Source organism: Anolis carolinensis, chromosome 2 (assembly GCF_035594765.1).
Source record: "Anolis carolinensis isolate JA03-04 chromosome 2, rAnoCar3.1.pri, whole genome shotgun sequence".
NCBI lineage: Eukaryota > Metazoa > Chordata > Lepidosauria > Squamata > Dactyloidae > Anolis > Anolis carolinensis.
In genome coordinates, this window is record NC_085842.1 from 76,970,273 (window position 1) to 76,983,890 (window position 13,618).

Genomic DNA, 13,618 nt, shown 5'->3' on the forward strand with positions numbered 1-13,618 from the left:
GATATGCTTTTCTGTAAATCTGGTTCAAGGCTATAGGATATTAAAACAGAGGTCGAATAATGTAGACGCGGAGAGAAGGAAACAAAGGGGAAATGGGTGATGCTTAATACACACTTTAATACTGTGGATATGATGGAACATTTTTCTACCAGTAAGGATGCTCAAGGTTGTGTTTGTTCTGCATTTGAGGTGAGAAACCCAGATCCATGCCTCCTAGACTCAATTATCCTTTGGTGCTTGCACTTATCCAAATTTTGCAGTTCTACAAACGAAGTACAGTAGAGTCTCACTTATCCAACATAAACGGGCCGGCAGAATGTTGGATAAGCGAATATGTTGGATAATAAGGAGACATTAAGGAAAAGCCTATTAAACATCAAATTAGGTTATGATTTTACAAATTAAGCACCAAAACATCATGTTATACAACAAATTTGACAGAAAAAGTAGTTCAATACGCAGTAATGCTATATAGTAATTACTGTATTTACAAATTTAGCACCAAAATATCACGATGTATTGAAAACATTGACTACAAAAATGCGTTGGATAATCCAGAACGTTGGATAAGCGAGTGTTGGATAAGTGAGACTCTACTGTACTAACATTGATATAAAATACATACATGTCTAAAAATTCACACTGAGAGAAAATCCATTAAAGTACACGAAATCCATTTTCGTGTTTAAATCATGTTTTATTAAGCTTGCTATTTTATCTTTACATGTTAGTGCTTAAAATTTTATAATTTTGCATGTTTTTTCATTTGATGTGTTTTATTTTGTTACTGTTTTTACCCGGGCTCGAACCCATGTAAGCCACCCCAAGTCCTTTTGGGGAGATGGAGGCGGGGTATAAAAATAAAGTTATTATATTATTATTATTATTATTACACATTTAAATACTTATTATTGTATGACACAGCAAACAAGATAGATATGCTGGATTTCGTATCACAAAATCACAAGTTGAACACTTCCCAAGTGTCTAGGACTGTGTGATGTATTATTATTATTATTATTATATTATGACACAGCAAACAAGATAGATATGCTGGATTTCATATCACAAAATCACAAGTCGAACACTTCCCAAGTGTCTAGGACTGTGTGATGTATTTTCGGATGATGCATGCAGATCCCAGCCTTTTGCAGTTGGCAGATCGTAATTTTGTCAATGTCTATTGTTTCCAAATGCCGGCTGAGGTCTTTTGGCACGGCACCCAATGTGCCGATCACCACCGGGACCACCTGCACTGGTTTCTGCCAGAGTCTTTGAAGTTCAATCTTGAGGTCCTGGTAGCGGCTGAGTTTTCCTGTTGTTTTTCGTCAATGCGACTGTCACCTGGGATGGCAACATCAATGATCCAAACCTTTTTCTTTTCCACAACTGTGATTTCTGGTGTAGAATCATAGGTCATAGAATCATAGAATAGTAGAGTTGGAAGAGACCTCATGGGCCATCCAGTCCAACCACATAGCTTGTGTTGTGTTCCAGAACTTTGTCAGTCTGGATTCGGAAGTCCCACAGTATCTTTGCATACTCATTTTCTAATACTTTTGCAGGTTTGTGATCCTACCAGTTCTTTACTGCTGGGAGGTGGTACTTGAGGCATAAGTTCCAATGAATCATTTGGGCCACATAGTTGTGCCTCTGTTTGTCGTCTGTCTGTGCGATTTTCTTACAGCAGCTTCCTTACACAGTCTGCATTTTGGGTCATCAGCTGATTTTTCGATCTTGGCCTTAATTGCATTTGTTTTGATGGCTTGCTCCTGGGCTGCAAGGATCAGGCCTTCTGTCTCCTTCTTCAGCGTCCCATTTGTGAGCCATAGCCAGGTCTTCTCCTTATCAGCTTTTCCTTCAATTTTGTCAAGGAACTTTCTATGCAATGTTTTGTTGTGCCTATTATTATTATTATTATTATTATTATTATTATTATTATTATTATTAATACCCTGCTTTATCTCTCTCGAGGGAGACTCAAAGCGGCCTACATTAAAATAATAATAATAATAATAATAATAATAATAATAATAATAATAATAATAATAATTTTATTTGTATCCTGCCACCATCTCCCCCGGAGGGGACTCGGGGCGGCTCACAGAAATATCAAATGCAGGCGGGAGAGCAAGCCAGCTGCACTTAACTGCAATGAATCACTCTGGCCAGGAGGTCATGAGTTCGAGGCCCACTCGGAGCCTATGTTTGTCTTGTCTTTGTTCTATGTTAAAAGGCATTGAATGTTTGCCTATATGTGTAATGTGATCCGCCCTGTGTCCCCTTCGGGGTGAGAAGGGCGGAATATAAATGCTGCAAATAAATAAATAAATACAATACATCAATAAACAATTATTTATTTATTTATTTAATTTATATACCGCTCTTCTTCCCCAGGGGGACCCAGAGCGGTCTTACATAATGGCAAGATTAATGCCACATATAATACAAAATATAGTAAAACGAACGATCGTAAAAACACACTTAAAATCCAATATCATACCCCATTTAAAACAATAAAACACTGTGTGGCCATTACAACAGGGCCAGTAGCATTGGGCCAAAAGTCAGAGCCAGTCTGTATTCAATTACACATTAATCCAGCGAATACATCAGATTATATCAACCGTATCTTAGGATGGGCCAAAAGCTTGGTCCCACATCCAGGTCTTCAGCTGCTTCCTAAAAGACATGAGTGAGGGGGCTTCCCTAATCTCCCTTGGCAAGGAGTTCCACAGCCCAATAACATGCACCAATTGTAATATTTGCACATTAACCAAAAAGAATAAAAAATACTTATTAAAAACATAGAATTTAAAAACAGTGAGGTTGTAATAGTATGACCACACAATTTAAAATATGCAGATATGTAAACATTAAAACAGAATTTAACATAACAGTATTAAAAATTCACAGTTAAAATCCGTTAAAACATATGCAAAGCTAAAATCACATTTTTCAATTTTATGTCAATGGGAATAGTAGACTTAAGAATGAACATATGTAAAATTGACTAAAGGTTTAGTCTTGTTTGTTTGACTTTACAATGTTCTCCTATTATAGTTTTTCAGTCTTATATATGTCACTAGCTGTGCCCTGCCACGCGTTGCTGTGGCCAATTGGGACTGCACTGAATAGCCTTGCTGTTTCAAAGTCTGGCCGGTGGTTGAATAGGATGGAATGGCCTGATGGCTTCAAAACCTGAGAGTTTTCCATCTAGGGGAAATCTTGGTTGGCCAGATTGAACAGCACCGAATAGCCTTGCTGGTTTCAAGCCTGGGCACTTTCTACCTTGTGGAATTCTTGGTTGGTCAGGTCGAATAGCAATGAATAGTGTCAGTGTAGCAAGTATGAATGCTGCACTTAGTTACCTTAATTAACATTGAATGGCCTTGCAGCTTCCAAGGCTGGGTGGTTCCTGCCTGAGGGAATCCTTTGTTGGGAGGTGTTAGCTGGGCCTGATAGTTTCCTGTCTGGAATTCCCCTGTCTTCTGAGTGTTATTTAGTGTCCTGATTGTAGAGATTATATTGTTCTGTATTCTTATTAGACCACAGTAATTATTACATATTATATGTATAATCATATATTATCTGGTTAGAATAGGATTCTATGAGGTCCCTTGTACACAACTGTTTAAAATGCACACTGAAGTGGATTATATTTTTTGCTGTGGCCTAGGAGGCAGCCTGGGTTTAAAGCTGCAAGGCTGTTCAGTCTTAATTAAGGTGGGCTACAAAGGGGTTGATGTACGTATCTCTGGAATGTCCATGGTGGTAGAAAGATCTGTTGTCTGCTTGAGGCAGGTTTGCATATTGCCATGGAGTTGCCTGATTAGTATTGAATATCCTTAGAGCTTTAAGGTCTGGGTGGTTACTACCTTGAAGAAGCTTTTTTTTGGGAGGTGTTAGTTGGTTGTGAATGTTTCTTGTGTGGAATGCCTGTTTTGGGCCCTCCCGGTGTTTTGGACTTCAACTCCCCCAATTCCTAATAGGCTCAACAGCCTTCCTTCCCCCCTGGGTTTGAGGCTGTTGGGAATTGTGGGAGTTGGAGTCCAAAACACCTGGAGGGAGGGACCAAGTTCCCCATGGCTGTTGTAGATAAACCCTGGTTGTTCCTCCTGCTAAAACGGAGGCAGGGGACCTTTCAGGAGGGAGAGTCGGTGCCCTTCCGCCTCCTTCCCTGGGGTGTCAGGGGTGGTTGGGTCCACGCCTGGTGAAGGGAGAAAGGCCTTGGAGGGAGCTATTTTCTTGTCACCCGGAAGGAGACGCCAAGGAGGGCGAGAAAAGAAAGTAACAGAGCGACCTGGGCACAACTTTGCTGCCTTGTCTTGTGAGGGAGAGGGGCAGGCGGGGATCTGTCTTCCCTTCTTTTCCCTCCTCCTCCTGGGAAGAAGGGGCGACCGACCGGGTGGTGCGTCCTTCGCCTCTTCTTGCTCCTCGCTGCCTCCCCTGGCCCCGCTCTCGGCCAGGCCTCAGTGGAGGGCGACGGTGGCGGCCGGGGGCTCTGTGCAGGCCCCGGTGCTCCCTCCTGTCTCGGCGCCATTAGTGCGGACATCTGCAAGGCCCACACCTCCCTCCAGGCTGTTAAATGGAGCCTGAAGTAGCAGGGGTGGAAGGAGGTAAGGCAGGCTAGGCCTGTCCAGATGTGTTTGGACTCCCATCTCCTGGCATGCCTGGTGGCATCAGGCCCTTTCCTTTTCCCTCTCAGCCGGCAGTTGAGGGAGGGGGTGGGGGTTGTTTTGTCTGTGGGCAGGGTGGCCTTTGGTGCAGACGCAGTTGGATTGTTCCGGTTTTTGGGGTTTTTTTAGGCCCCGTGGAGGTTTGTGACGTGATGTTTTGTTGTATCGACCTAGAGGCGTGGATGATGGGTTGTGTTGTCAAATTTCGAGGGGGCCTTTAGTTTTGTTGTTTTGTCCGGCGCCGCGATTCCATCGCTCTTTTATATATATAGATAGTGCAGAACTTCATTGCCTATGTCATTACATAACAGATAGGTATCAAAAATTTCTTGGTACTTATGCAGGTATAATGTCCTGTTATGCTAGTGTAAGATACTTTTCTGACTGGTCATAGTAGTGCCTGGGAAGTTGGTGGTCAAAAAGCATGCATACTTTGCCAGCAAAGAAAATTGCCCATCCAGTCCGATGATTGCAGTATCTGTGCCCTTTTTACCTCAATACGATTCTGCTGCAGCTGCCTATCACTTCACAGCCTATTTTATGAACAGGTAGTTTGTATCATAAACTGATGCAAAATAGAGATATGGACATCCTTGACAATAAATTGTTCCTGGAACTGATAACATAGGGATTTTATAAGTTTGAAAATTTAAGAGATACAAGAAGTCCCGAAGGTACAGACATCTGACTCCTAATTAAGAACAGGGGGAAGACAACAGGAAGTTAGAGGAACTCTACCACTAGGAAGGGGAATCTAGACCTATAAGAGTTATCATGGGGGAAAGGTTAACCACTGAAGCTTTTCCATCAATCCTTGTTTCTGTAATAACTCAAAATTTTCAAAATCCAATTGTTACATGGACAAAAAGTAAGGTGAAATCATCTGAACAAGAGCACAGACAGCAAAACAAAGGTTACAGGAGCATTAACCCTTCCCTATGGTATTCAAAACTTTAAAAATGGGCTGAAATTACACTTAAAGATGTATTTATTTACTTCATGTATACCCTGCCTTTCTCACCCCGCAGGGGACTACCTGTTCTGACTTTCATACAAATTCAGCTTATGAACAAACCTACATAATCAATCTTGTTTGTAACTCAGAGACTGCCTGTGCTCATCTTTAGATATTTTACACCACATTTCATAAAGAAATAGAATTTTTGTTTGTTCTGGCAATATTCACATAGAAAACATGTAACTTTTAAAAACTCCTCTGTTATAATCGAAATGCAATACCACCAAAAGGCAATGGGTACAACCAAAATATTTTTCAAAATTTTAGTATCAGTACTTTTTCATGGAAAAAGCTAAGAGGAAGAGCACAGTCGTGGCAAGGCAATAGCTGGACTAGCAAAGATGGGCAAACTTCCTTGTTTATGGCAAACCTATATTAACAGCTGCTTACGGTCTGGATTCTAGATGAAATAATATATGTTTCGGATTCAGCATAAAAACCAGAATAAATGTAATTGATGTAAATCAGTGCATAAAAATAACACAACTTTAACACATTTGACAATATGGCCCAGTTTGTAATGTTTCCAGCTTCAGAAACAACCTCATTCAAAATCCTGGTTAATTATTAACATTTACCTGTTTGGGTTCAATTTCCATTTTGGATAGAATAGGAGGCACTAGTTAAACCAAGCTAAGATCACTAGGCCAGTATAGCTAGTACTGTTGTACATCATTATACCTCTTAAGTATGTTTTCATTCCTTTTATTTAAACACCCTAATATTTCCATTCCATTTCTAAAAGGATACTTCTGTATGAATACATTTTTCACTGACTTCTATTGTAATGGGGTTTGTGAATGTACTATGACCTGAAAGTACAGATTCTCTGTTTTTAGAGATAAACCAGTGGTTCTCTACTTGTGGGTCCCCAGGTGTTTTGGCCTACAACTCCCAGAAATCCAAGCCAGTTTACCAGCTTTTACGATTTCTGGGAGTTGAAGGCCAAAACATCTGGGGACTCAGTTGACTGAGTCCCTACCTGTCCCAACATCCTAGTCTTCTGCACCTTATCACGGATGTTTGTGATGAGTTCCCCTAAGACATTACTGTCAGGACCCAGGCTGCAGAGCACCAATAACCATACGCAGAAGCCAGAATCTATCTAATATCTTTATTAAAGAAATATATAAAGTCAATAAAAACAGGTGTAGAATATAGTTCAGAAGTAGACCTTTCAGGAAAGGTCAAATATAGTCCAGGAAAACAATGTCCAATATAAGATATTAAAGTCCAAAGTTATAATCCACTTCACCGAAACACACACTATTTGGCAAGCAATAGTGTGGGGAACTGTCCATAGACTTTGAGGCTTAAGGTAAATCCGAAGGAAAGGAAAACAAGTCTGGAATCCGAGAAGCAGGGTCCGTGGTTTAAAACGCAAGGCAAGGCAAGACTTGAGACTTGACAAGGTCCAACTTGAAACAAGGCAATCGTGGAACAAGAACTGAGTCCATAGAAATCCGTGGAACAAGGCAGGGCTGGGAACTTGATTCAGGAGCTGGGAACTGGAGTACGAAGTCCACACACGATCTCACTCCACGAGCTGACGAATTGACTCCGCAAGGTTTCTTAGAAAGCAAACACCTAAATAGGATCTTGTTTTCCCGCCAAAGAACATTTTCTCTGGGGAACAAGAAACGAAAACCATTCTGTGTCCAGATGCTTGACTCCTTAAAGTTTCCCAAGGGAAACAGACTTAATCAGCTAAATGTCTGGCAGCTATCCTAGCGCTCCGGCAAGTCGCCTCGCGAGCGCCTCTTTGTTGACTATAATAATCTCGGCGAGAAAATGGGGGAGATTTCTGCTCAAGGCTTGTTTGGCTGGCTTCTGGAGGGCAAATATCCTGCAGGTGCAAGGGCTCCAATTCTGGCTGAAACGGTGGGAAATCCAAGTTTTCCTCTTCATCTGTCACAATAATACTAGGAACAGGACTACATGGCCCATGAGACATCACAATTACACAATTATAATTTTATTCCTCTCCTCCAAGACCGTGGACTGAAGTGTCATGATATCACCCTGTTCAATGACCATGCTTTTACTCTGTGAAGCTGTGTTGTAGAGTTGATATATTAAATTGTTGTGATAATTATACATTTTATATTGTTGTAGTTTATATTGTGTATTTTATACCGCATTATTTTATTGTATGTTGTTGGGCTTAGTCCCCATGTGAGCTGCCCCGAGTCGCCTCGGGGAGATGGGGCGGGATACAAAAATAAAGTTGTTGTTGTTGTTGTTGTTGTTGTTGTTTATTTATTTTTATTTGTTTATTTACAGCATTTATATTCCGCCTTTCTCACCCCGAAGGGGACTCAGGGCGGATCACATTACACATATAGGCAAACATTCAATGCCTTTTAACATAGAACAAAGACAAACAAACATAGGCTTCGAGTGGGCCTCGAACTCATGACCTCCTGGTCAGAGTGATTCATTGCAGTGATTGATTATAGCTGCTCTCCAGCCTGCGCCACAAGTTGTTGTTGTTGTTGTTGTTGTTGTTGTTGTTTGGGGATCTACAGGTTGAGAACTACTCAGATAAACCATAAAGTTTTGATATATGACAGAGTCTTCTAGTAGCTTGTGTTGGCTTTAATTCACTCGCATTTCTTTCATAGAATCATAGAGTTGGAAGAGACCTCATGGGCTATCCAGGCCAACCCCCTGCCAAGAAGCAGGAAGATGACATTCAAAGCACCCCTGACAGATGGCCATCCAGGCTCTACTTAAAAGCCTCCAAAGAAGGAGCCTCAACCACACTCTGGGGCAGAGAGTTCCAGTGCCGAACAGCTCTCACAGTTAGGAAGTTCTTCCTAATGTTCAGGTGGAATATCCTTTCCTGTAGTTTGAAGCCATTGTTCTGCGTCCTAGCCTCCAGGGCAGCAGAAAACAAGCTTGCGCCTGCCTCCCTATGACTTCCCCCTCACATATTTATACATGGCTATCATGACTCCTCTCAGCCTTCTCTTCTGCAGGCTAAACATGCCCAGCTCTTTAAGCCGCTCCTCATAGGGTTCGTTCTCCAGTAACCCTTCTCTGGACACTTTCCAGCTTGTCAGCATCTCACATCACAATTGTGGTGCCCAGAACTGACACAGTATTCCAGGTTGGACTGGATGGTCCATGAGGTCTCTTCCAACTCTATGATTCTAGGTGTGGTCTGACCAAGGCAGAATAAAGGGGTAGCAAGACTTTCCTGGATCTAGACACTGTACTCCTATTTATGCAGGCCAAAATCCTATTGCCTCCCCCCCCCCCCCCCCGCTGCATCACATTGTAGGCTCATGTTTAACTTGTCCAAGATCTCCTGTATCTTTGCATTTCATTTTTTCTGCCTAAGTGAAGTATTTTGCATTTGTCCCTGTTGAACTTCAATTTGTTAGTTTTAACCCATCTCTCTAATCTGTTAAGATCGTTTTGGATGCTGCTCCTGTTTTCTGGAGTATTAGCTATCCCTCCCAGTTTGGTGTCATCTGCAAACTTGATGATCATGCCTTCTAGCCCTTCATCTAAGTCATTAATAAAGATGTTAAACAGAACCGGGCCCAGGACGGAACCCTGCAGCACTCCACTTGTGACTTCTTTCCAGGATGAATAACAGATATATCGTTGAATTGCTTAATTATGGATACTTTACTATTTCAGTTCTGTTGTTATTTTTGATCCCCAACCATTATTTGACAAAGAAGAATAAATACTGAATAGAAACTTTGTTGAGTTTTGTTCATAAAGATATTTAGATACACTTACACCTTTTTTAGAACATATGACTCATATATTATTACCTTTTCATCTCTATATGCACCATAAATTCTACACTTGTATAAATGTCAAAAGAATAAAGTATTATTGTTGCATAGAAATATTTTTGTTTTAGAACATCAGAGTAAGAGCTGTAAATTCAATCATAAAATATTTGCCTCCTCAAAATCCTACTTCCAGATGGTAAATACAGATATTTTACATGTTATAAAAGCAAGCTTTACTGCTCTAGGTTGTCTGGTATACACTTAATGAGAAATCTGGATATAATTCAAGGCAATCTGGATGCAACCTGTAGTTCCATAGTACAATTTGGATGAATTTTGTGATACACCATTATATGATACTACCCAAATGTCTGTTCTCGTGTAGGATTGGAGTTTGGATAGTAGTCATGTTTCAAAAAGGAACCTTTTGCCATAATAAGCAAAAATCATCCTGTGACAAGGCTGCTAGTCTGTCCTTTTCCCTATGCCTCACAGTGCAATCCCAGTGATTATTGCTTCATACAGTATGACTACTGCCTTGCTGAACCAGATCAAGAATCAGTTTAGTCCATGATTCTATCCACATAAGTAGGTATTTACATATGTCTGGCATTCTCACAATATTTATAGCTACTGATGATTAGAACTATTTTGTTGTTTTTGCCTCAATATCAGAGATGTATCTTAGTTGGAAGAGACCACAAGGGCCATCCAGTCCAACCCCTTGTCATGCAGAAGTACACAGTTCCTAATTGTAGAGGTTTTAGTTAGCTGTTATGATTGGTAGTTTTGTATAGCTACTCTTCATGATTTAAGTACAGGAAAATATGGGAGGTGTCTTCAGAACAAACTTCACATCTCACATCTAGGTAGTCTGTCTTGGGGCCACTCTCAGAAGACATAAAATAAACATTGAATTGGTTTGAAAGAGCCATGTAACCAACAGTTACCACTAAATTTGTGATCAAACTGTGTGACCCATGCAAAGAGGCAACATTGGGCTAACCAGACCCTGACTGCATTCTGCTGGCATGAATGCTCTTGGGCATAATCATGTCTCTTTTACATTTTCTTACCCTGAGGCAATGAATTCTTAGCTGTGAGAGAAATGTTTTAATAGGGAAAATGTGATGTAATTCTAAGTATTATTCAAATACACAGAGGGAAATAATGTTACTTAAGAAAGGAATGCTCTGACACTTGCAATACCATTTAATCATCTTATGGTGGAATGTGGTTTCAAATAAGTGCTACATTATTATTGTCTTCCAACAAAGTTTCCATTAGTTGTGTTTAGAATGTAAAGCTAAAAGTTAATTTTCCAATGTTGAAAGTCTCTCTGTAATCTTGCTATATGTGGAGTGGTAGTTAACACCACTTCTTACATTTTCTCATGGAAGTATATCCAAGTTTGTCATTTGCAAATCAAAATTGTTCCAGGTGCACACCCAAACAAATGATCAGCCACTGCCAGAAGGGACAGAGGGTTTCATCAACGCTGATGGTTGTGCCATCACCGTACAAGCAGGGAGCTTTGAAACTCTCCAAAGCTCTAGGTGCTCTTACCATCTATAACAGGGAAAACCAGCTGATTCCTAATCCATCTAAAACACAGATGTGTGCTTTTCACCTTAAGAACAGACAAGCATCTCAAGCGCTGAGAATTACCTAGGAAGGAATCCCACTGGAGCATTGCTGCACACTATAATACCTGGGAGTTACTCTGGACCATGCTCTGACTTATAAGAAGCACTGCTTGAATATCAAGCAAAAAGTGGGTGCTAGAAATCATAGGATATGAAAGCTGACTGGCACAGCCTGGGGATTACAACCAGATACCATGAAGACATCTGCCCTTGCGCTTTGCTACTGAATACCCATGCCCAGTGTGGAACACATTTCACCACATTAAAACAGTGGATGTGGCTTTTAATGAGACATGCCTGCACAGGAGACATGCCTCACAGGATGCCTGCACCCTACACCGCTGGAGAAATTATACTGCTTAGCCGGTATTGCACCACCTGACATTTGTCAGGAAGTAGCAGCCAGTAATGAAAAGACCAAGGCAATGACATCTCTGGCCCATCCTCTGTTCGGTTATCAGCCAGCAAATTAACACCTTAAATCAAGAAATATCTTCCTAAGACCTACAGAGATACTTTCAGGAACACCTCAGCAAGTGAGAGTCCAACAGTGGCAGGTTAAAACCCAGAACCTCAATCCATGGCTGATAATGGATGAGAAACTTCCCCCCTGGGCACATAGAAGACTGGGCAACTTGGAAGACGCTGAACAGACTGCTCTCTGGCACCACAAGATGCAGAGCCAATCTTAAGAAATGGGGCAACAAGGTGGAGTTCAGGACATGCGAGTGCAGAGAAGAGCAAACCACAGGCCACCTACTACAATACAGTCTGAGCCCTGCCTCATGCGCAATGGAGGACCTTCTTATGTTGACACCAGAAGCACTCGAAGTGGCCAGCTTCTAGTCAAAGGAAATTTAGTACAATGCCAAGTTTTTAACTTGGCTTTTGTTTTTTTTAATACATTATAACTGTATTATCAATTTGCTTCTGACATGATAAATAAATAAAAACCTCTGAAAAATAGTAGAGTGCTTTCCCCATGCGGTGGCTGTTCCATTCTGAACTTAGTAAAGCCAGCAGAGCCCCTAGCCCAGTGGTTCTCACCCTGGTCCCCAGATGTTTTGGCCTTCAATTCCCAGAAATCCTAACTGACTGTGATTTCTGGGAATTGTAGGCCAAAACACCTGGGGACCCACTGGATGATAATCACCGCTCTATCCCCTCAAAACTATAGGGAGAAAAGGGTCCCCCATTGTTGCTGACACTTACAACCATTTTCATTTCACCACACTTCCTCTGGGATCCTAAGGCAGCATCTCTGTCAGGACACCCAGGAGAGAAGGAGGGCTCTTGGCCTTCTTTCATTTAATGCTCTGGCTGGAGGACCCCCAGCCTCACCATAAAGGGAACAGGGAGTCCTCTAGGTGGCATAGACTTAGTTTGTGTCTGGTTCTAGAACTGCACAGAATTTTGAATAGCAAACCATTATATGTGACCTTAGAAAGTCAATAGATGCAATGAATAAGAAAAATATTCAAACTAAACTTTTAGGAAGAACCTTATCACATTAAGAGTTTTCTTACAATAGAATGGAGTACCTTAGAAGGTGATGGGCTCTCCTTCATTCAGAATTTTGAAATGGAGCCACCTCCCAGGGGCTTTAGTAATAGATCCCTGTACTGCACTTTGGGTACCTTTCTCCTCTTTAATTCCTTGGTGAAATAATATCTTGCACCAGAACGAAAGAGATCTATGAAATCGTCTATGAAATTCATGTGATAGACTTGGGATCAGAGTTTTTATATGACTTTTTACAAAAGTGAAACTTATTTGAGATTGAGCCACATTGGCCAGATAATCAACAAAGGCAGATGGTTCCCTATAACAGTGATACAATTTATTGGTCAAGGAAATTATGAAAGTATGAAAGGGATGGGCCTATTTTGACAGGGATTAATATTTTGAACAATGAGCCTATAAAGGATGTTCAGGAAGGCCAAGGTGTTTTGTCCATGTCTGCATTATGTGGCAGCATTTAGTATTGGTGGATTTATTTGACATTTACTAAAATTTTACACTTTCTGCTCATGATTATGCCTTCACTACCATATTCATAGTTGATTTTGTCATGCCCTATCCCATTCCCTTATCCGGAGCATCACATATTGTGGGTACTTGAAAATATTTTGGGGCAGCATTCCTGTAATTTAAAAGAGGTCACTTAGTTATATTTTATGCTTGTGTAGCTTGGAAAATAAACCTACTGATACTTTAGAAGACTAAAACACACAGTCTAACAATTATATGGCTCTTCGAAAGAACGATTATGTTACTTCCATTATAGTTTCCTTTTTTGCAGGCCAGCATAAAGGCTAAGCCGTTGAGGATATTGGCCAATAACCATAGATATTACATACATGAACTAAGAAAATAATACTATTTTTGAACTTCAGTATCTTACTGAAGTTATGAAGTTTATTGTAAAGGACATTTATTTAGGCTGTAGCATAATCATGCTTACATTATAGACCATCTAATCGCCTCCTATGAAATGAAATGTTGAATATAATTTGGCTA

The 13,618-nt window shown here is 40.8% G+C and overlaps 1 protein-coding gene across 1 annotated transcript in view; it reads left to right on the forward strand.

Annotated features, from left to right (window-relative positions):
* Positions 1–13,618, forward strand: part of cenpp (centromere protein P) — a 224,474-nt gene that overhangs the window by 122,823 nt on the left and 88,033 nt on the right. The gene's annotated exons all lie outside the window — the stretch shown is intronic.